The sequence below is a fragment of the Olea europaea genome, chromosome 7 (genome assembly GCF_002742605.1).
Source record: "Olea europaea var. sylvestris chromosome 7, O_europaea_v1, whole genome shotgun sequence".
Classification (NCBI taxonomy): domain Eukaryota; kingdom Viridiplantae; phylum Streptophyta; class Magnoliopsida; order Lamiales; family Oleaceae; genus Olea; species Olea europaea.
In genome coordinates this window covers 17261840-17268673 of record NC_036243.1, presented here as the reverse complement: position 1 = coordinate 17268673, position 6834 = coordinate 17261840, and positions in this window count along the sequence as shown.

Here is a 6834-nt window from a genome sequence, read left to right as displayed (position 1 = left end):
AAAGTGTGGGGGTGCTTAGCGAAAGTACAAATACCTAAACCTAAACAAGTTAGGATTGGACCAAAGACAATTGATTGTGTCTTTATTGGATATGCTATCAATAGTAGTGCATATCGATTCTTGGTTCACAAATCCGAAGTACTTGATGTACACGTAGGTACAATTATTGAATCAAGAAATGCGGTCTTCTTTGAAGACAGTTTTCCTTGTAAAGAAAAGGAAGTAGGTTCAAATAAACGAACTTATGATAACATACATGGAAAGAATGATGATCTTCAAGTAAATGAAGAACCGAGATGTAGTAAAAGGCAACGAATTCCAAAGACATTCGGTCCAAAATTCGTAACCAATTTACTTGAAAATGATCCTAGGACATTTGATGAAGCAATGTCCTCTCCCGAAGCTCCTTTTTGGAAAGAAGCTGTACACAATGAAATTGAATCCATCATGAGTAACCATACTTGGGAATTGGTTGAACTCCCTCTGGGAAACAAAGCTTTAGGCTGTAAATGGATCTTCAAAAAGAAATTGAAGTCGGATGGATCAATTGATAAATACAAGGCTAGATTAGTAGCCAAAGGGTATAGACAAAAAGAAGGACTAGATTTCTTTGATACCTATTCACCCGTTACAAGAATTACGTCTATACGTGTCTTGATTGCAATCGCAGCATTGCATAATCTTGAAATACATCAAATGGATGTCAAAACCGCGTTTCTAAATGGTGAATTAGAAAAAGAAATCTACATGGAACAACCTGAAGGGTTTGTTGCACCAGGAAATGAAAAGAAGGTGTGTAGACTTGTAAAATCATTGTATGGATTGAAACAAGCACCGAAGCAATGGCATGAAAAGTTTGATAAAACTATGTTGTCAAATGGCTTCAAAATCAATGAATGTGACAAATGTGTCTACATTAAAAACGCACCTAATGAATATGTAATCATATGCCTATATGTTGACGATATGCTAATTATGGGAAATAACTCCAAAGTCATTTCCTCGACTAAGAAAATGTTAACAAAGCATTTTGACATGAAGGATATGGGAGTGGCGGATGTAATATTAGGGATTAAAATCTCTAAGCCATCCGATGGTTTGTCATTGTCTCAATCACATTATGTTGAGACTATACTTAAGAAATTTAAGGCGTATGACGATAAACCGGTTAAGTCACCAGTTGACTTAGGTATTTACTTAGCCAAGAATACTGGTGAGCCCGTATCTCAATTGGAATATTCTCGTGTCATTGGTAATTTAATGTATATTACCAACTGCACAAGACCGGATATAGCATATATAGTCAACAAGTTGAGTAGATTCACTAGTAATCCAAGTGTTGTACATTGGAAGGCATTAAACCGAGTTCTTAGATATTTAAGACACACGGTTGAATATGGATTACACTACTCAAAATATCCTGCAGTATTAGAAGGATATACTGATGCAAATTGGATATCTGACGCTAAGGATTCAAAATCCACGAGTGGTTATGTATTTACCATTGGAGGTGGAGCCGTGTCCTGGAAATCGTCTAAGCAAACATGTATTGCTCGATCCACGATGGAATCTGAGTTTATTGCGTTAGACAAAGCCGGTGAAGAAGCAGAATGGCTTCGTAATTTTCTTGAAGAAATTTCATGTTGGGAAAAGCCGGTTTCTGCGATTAATATACATTGCGATAATCAGTCGGCAATAGCAAGGGCACAAAACAGTATGTATAATGGTAAGTCTCGACATATCCGTCAGAGACATAATACCATTAAACAGTTAATATCGAATGGTATAATCTCTATTAACTATATGAAGTCAAAATAAAATTTGGCTGATCCTTTGACGAAAGGACTTGCAAGAGATCAAATTTACCATCTTTCGAGGGGAATGGGCCTAAAGCCTATTGAATAGAATTACTATGACGGAAACCCAACCTTGTAGATTGGAGACCAAGATCTTGGTTCAATGGGACAACTAAGTCATAAATGATTCGGAATAAAACACTTATTCCCATTCCTAAAATTTAAAGTGCTATGTAAAATGTGTATAAGGATAAGTATACATATATACTTTTAATGATTCATAACCTTGAGATAGAAATGTATGGGATCACCTATATAAGTGTGAAATGGGGCTGTTTCTACGAGAGTTCGAGGCTTAATTCTCTTAGAGCATTTATGAAACCAAGAGTTGTCCAGGGCCAAAATGGACTCAACCATGAGAACCGAATAGGTTAGATGAGTCATGGTGTTGGTACAGTTGTTTGGTTTTACACGAACGGCTGGATGGTTCAAGACATCGCGTTCACCAACTAGCCTAGTAAATCCGATTGTATTCAACTAAAGAAGGTTCAAGGCCACAAGCTACCTATCTTGATGCTATGACTTGTGTGTACTCCATTTGTTAGAGTCTGCATTTCATTTTCATTGCATTCGCATTGTGTTGCGCATATCGAGGAATTTTCATTCATGTGGGGGATTGTTGGATATTGGTTAAATAAATCGAGAATTGAAAATCGATTAAAATGACTTCGTATCGATTTCGGCCAAATACTCAAAAGCTCGACTCAATCCGTTTAGGCAAAATTGTTTGCCACTTCGCCGCTTCAGGGCGCACAAACGGGGATCGACCTGCCCGGTCAGGTCGCGAGGGTCGTGGGGGCTCGGGGGCAACGCCCCCAAAAGAGAATTTTGATTTCTCTGCATGTATTAAAGGGTATATTTGGCATTTCGAAAACCAATATCGGATGAATGAGAAATTACGAAAAAGGACGAAAATCAGTGAATAGACACCTTTTCATTAAGGTGCATTGTTTGGAAATGATGCATGGTTTGGCTTCAACCATTTCGTCCACACCCTTTCATGGTCTATAAATAGGACCCTTTGGGTGTCCTATTCCACACAATTTTAATATGCAAAACATCTCTCATCCTCTCTTCTATCCAAAATCAAAATCATTTCATTTATTTTGATTTTCCTTCATTTCATCCTTGGAGTACATAAGCCTAAATTTGGTTCGTTGTACTTGTGTTTTGGAGTGCTACAAACACAAGTGTAGCCGTTGTATCTTGGGAGTCGATTGCCGAAATCCGTAGGCACCGTTGCGGGGCAAATTCGACTTAAGGACAAAGAATCCAACTCTTGCCTCGACTTTGTCCCTATCTTTATACTTATTTTTGGCGTCTCTATTCACAAAATTCCTCCAATAGATATGGTTCAAGTTCAATAACTATGATTTTCCGAAGTCTAATAACTATGATTTAAAGGTATGGTTTTAACTTATGATTTATATTCTCGTATATCATATTGTTCTAAATATTTTGTTACTCGTAAATGAGATTTGTCACATGATTGTATGTGTTAATCCACTCGTACATATTGATTATTTCTAGCTATAGGTTTTTCTACGAAATTTTTGAAGATAGTAAAGAAATCGAATTTTGTGTTTTTCTTATGTTTGAAATTTGTTTTATATGCCTCCAGAATACTTTTAAATTTTTAGACAATGCTTTGTTATATCCAATGTTACATTGTTGATTTATTAATATGTCATATACATAGTTGTCTGAAAAGATGTCAAAATCATTTCATTTGGTTTCTTAGGGCTTAAATTTTAGTATAAATTTTTGAATACATTATACGTACTAAACTGGATTTGAAAAGACAAGAAATATTTTTAAACTCGTTTATATGCACAAAAAAATTTATACTAACTGCGTATGTCTTCTTTGTCACATTACAATTTTATTTATTTAATTCATGAACTTATGGTTAAAAATTTTGTGCACCAAAATGAAGATTGTAGATAAAATTAAAATTTTTATAACTATTATGTTTTATTAGTAAAATTTGTTGAAAATACTTTTAAATCTTATGAAATTTTTTATAATGGTCTCTCTCTCTCTCTCTCTCTCTCTCTCTCTATACATACATACATACATACATACATACATACATACATACATACATAGGACCCCCATATGTTACTAAGCAAATTTGTATAACTTTATGTTATAGATCTTGGGCACTCTAGCCTTAATCAATCGAGGGATCACAATACACTAAAAAATCCCTACTTTCTACATATAATGAGTAAGTAAAGTTGTCATATTTTCGTTCTGTACGTTACAATATTATGCATATATAAATGAAGGTTGATTGTACCGGAGGTAACTAAACTTTCGCTAGAACTGCTAGTAGACCATTGAACTTCAATTGTCAGTAATTGAGTCACCGAACTTTGATTTAACAGCAATTAGGTCACTCTGTTAGTAGGCCGTTAGAATACGTAAATAAAATTGATAACATGACGTTAAAGCTAATGATGGATAATGTTGATTTCCATGTGGACTGTTCTAATACTTTTCACAGCCACGATAGACAAAAGTAAGAAGCCAACCCTCGATAAGAACCCCAAAACAATAATTCTTTCACAAAGAAGAGCGAGATTTTTTTTAGGGGTTTTGATCGCTCCTCTCCGTCATCCATCCATTAATCTACAATAGACATTTAATCATCACAGCGCTAATTTGCCGTGAAAGGTTACAAAAACTTTGTTCTTGTCTAGTGATAGTAGATGATAGAATGGAAATCTTCACCTATCAAAACTTGTCTTCGAGAATATGAAGAGGAAAGCATGCATTTCAAACCACTTTCTGCCATTTGGATTGACAACCTGTAACAACGAGTTTCTCAAAAAATGCAACTTATTGCCTAATTGGATGGATGGATGGATGGCCTAATTGGCGTCACAAACTTAACATGAATTGTGCTTGTTGACGTGGATTATGAGCCGTTGGATCTAATCCACGGCTAAGACTTATTCTTTGGCATTGGATGTTTCACTTTGGCTTTGATTGAGTACTAGAGATTTTTCTCTCTCTTCTTCTTCTTATCTCTGATAACTTAAGAGATTCTAATCAAAATCTGTGTAACCTCTGGTGAATAGTACTGCTACAGTCATTTTGGACTATAATACTGGTTGTTTTGTGCATATGTAGAATGATTAGGGTTCTTGAGCTACTCATGGTTAGGATTTGTGATTTAAGAAATCCGTGTGTGTGGATCCATGACTAAATATTGGTCTGATTTGGTTTGATACTATCTGTACTCTTTAGAAGGTTTCTGGATTGCACTTAGTGTTTGGGCTGATCACTAAGCCCTCGAAATTAGATGATTGCTAAATTTTGTGGACAATTTTTATATTTTTACGTTTTCTACTTTATGTATGTGTATGGTCACTATTTTTTCTTTAGAGCCAAATAGTCCTTATAACTGATCAATCCTAATGGCAAACTGAATGGAGGCTGTTGAAAGTTGAAGTTACAACTATAAAGCAATGGATTTGAAGTTTCATTTCATGTGGACAAGGCATTTTGTTTTTAAAAAAGGAAAAGAAAATGAGAGAACCTTTTGTTAAGAATTAAAAACTCGATTTTTATACCACCTAGAGCAATAAAAAATGTAGAAAGAAATAGACACACAAGAACAAATAAGATTTGTAGAGGTTCATCTATAGGTGAGACCACGTCTTCTTCCTTACTGGCTTCGCACAACGTGTTGACACACTAAAAGTGCAGCCCAAATCGAATAGCCCAGGAAATGAAGTTCAATTAGGGAATCTCCAAATCAAATAGCCCAAAGAATGAAGTTCAACTGGAAAATTCAGGATAAAGGCCCAAATAGAGTTACTAATGAATGCAATGGAAGCCCACGAACACGGGAACATCACCACTCAAGCTTGCAAGACGCCCAAGATCTAAGCGAATGAAGTGCCTTACAGTCGCTCAGAGCTATGACCCTGTTCTCGCCCAAACCTTCGAATCGTCCAAAATCTTAACAAATATAAGATGTTATGGTTATCCAGAAGTGCAATTATTGAAGCAGTTATTGAGTAACCTTATCACGATCCACGATTCAAGGAGTTTAAATGAAGACGGTTGAACGACAAAAAGTAGTGGCAATAGTTAGAGACGACAGTTCCACGACACGTTAGCCACCATAAAGAAAGTGGGTAGTTATAAAGTAATCAAGTAGTTTCTAAGCAGTTGATCATGAAAAAATCACCAAGGGAATATAAAAAGAAAGAAAAGACATAAAGCAAAGGACCCCGAATCAAACACTCTCAAACAGAGAATATGTAATTTCAATTTCTTAGTTTAAACTTAAACGTTTCTTTTCAGTACTTGTGAGCTTGCGCCCCTTGAAAGCATTCTATTTAGTTCCAATTGTAAAGTCATCGCCAATAAAACACCCCTTTTCGGGACTTTGTCTCAAGAGGTTTGTTCCTTACATAATCGTCTGATCCCTTTTTAATTGTTAGAGACTACCCGCGCGAAACACAACGACATTAATTATGTTCCACAACTTAACATCTTTTGGGTCAAATATCAGTTTTCTTTATTTAGCCAAACTACGTGTTGTGACATGATCGTGGTTGCATTTGTTTCATTCATATTTTTCAAACCCTCGCTCCTTCTTCGTTGGATGCAATTACTATTCCTCACTTTCATTGATGGTCAAACGATTGGATGATTGAATTTTAAGAACTCTAATAGATTTCTCATTTTTTTTCCTTGTCAAAAGAACTATTTATTCTTGCGTAAAAGATTTCTTTAATTAATTTGGCGATGAAGAAGCAATTAACTCTAAGTGGAAGTCCATATCATCCATCCATTCTTAGATTTAACTACGTCGACTTCAACTTTTGTTAATTCTAGCAGCCAATAACAGAGAAGCATAATTGTTGTTAAATTGAAGCTGGGAGACCAAATTGCTCGCAATTAAAGTTCATTGATCTACTTATAAGTGGTGTGAAAGTTAAGTGACCTCTGGTAAAAA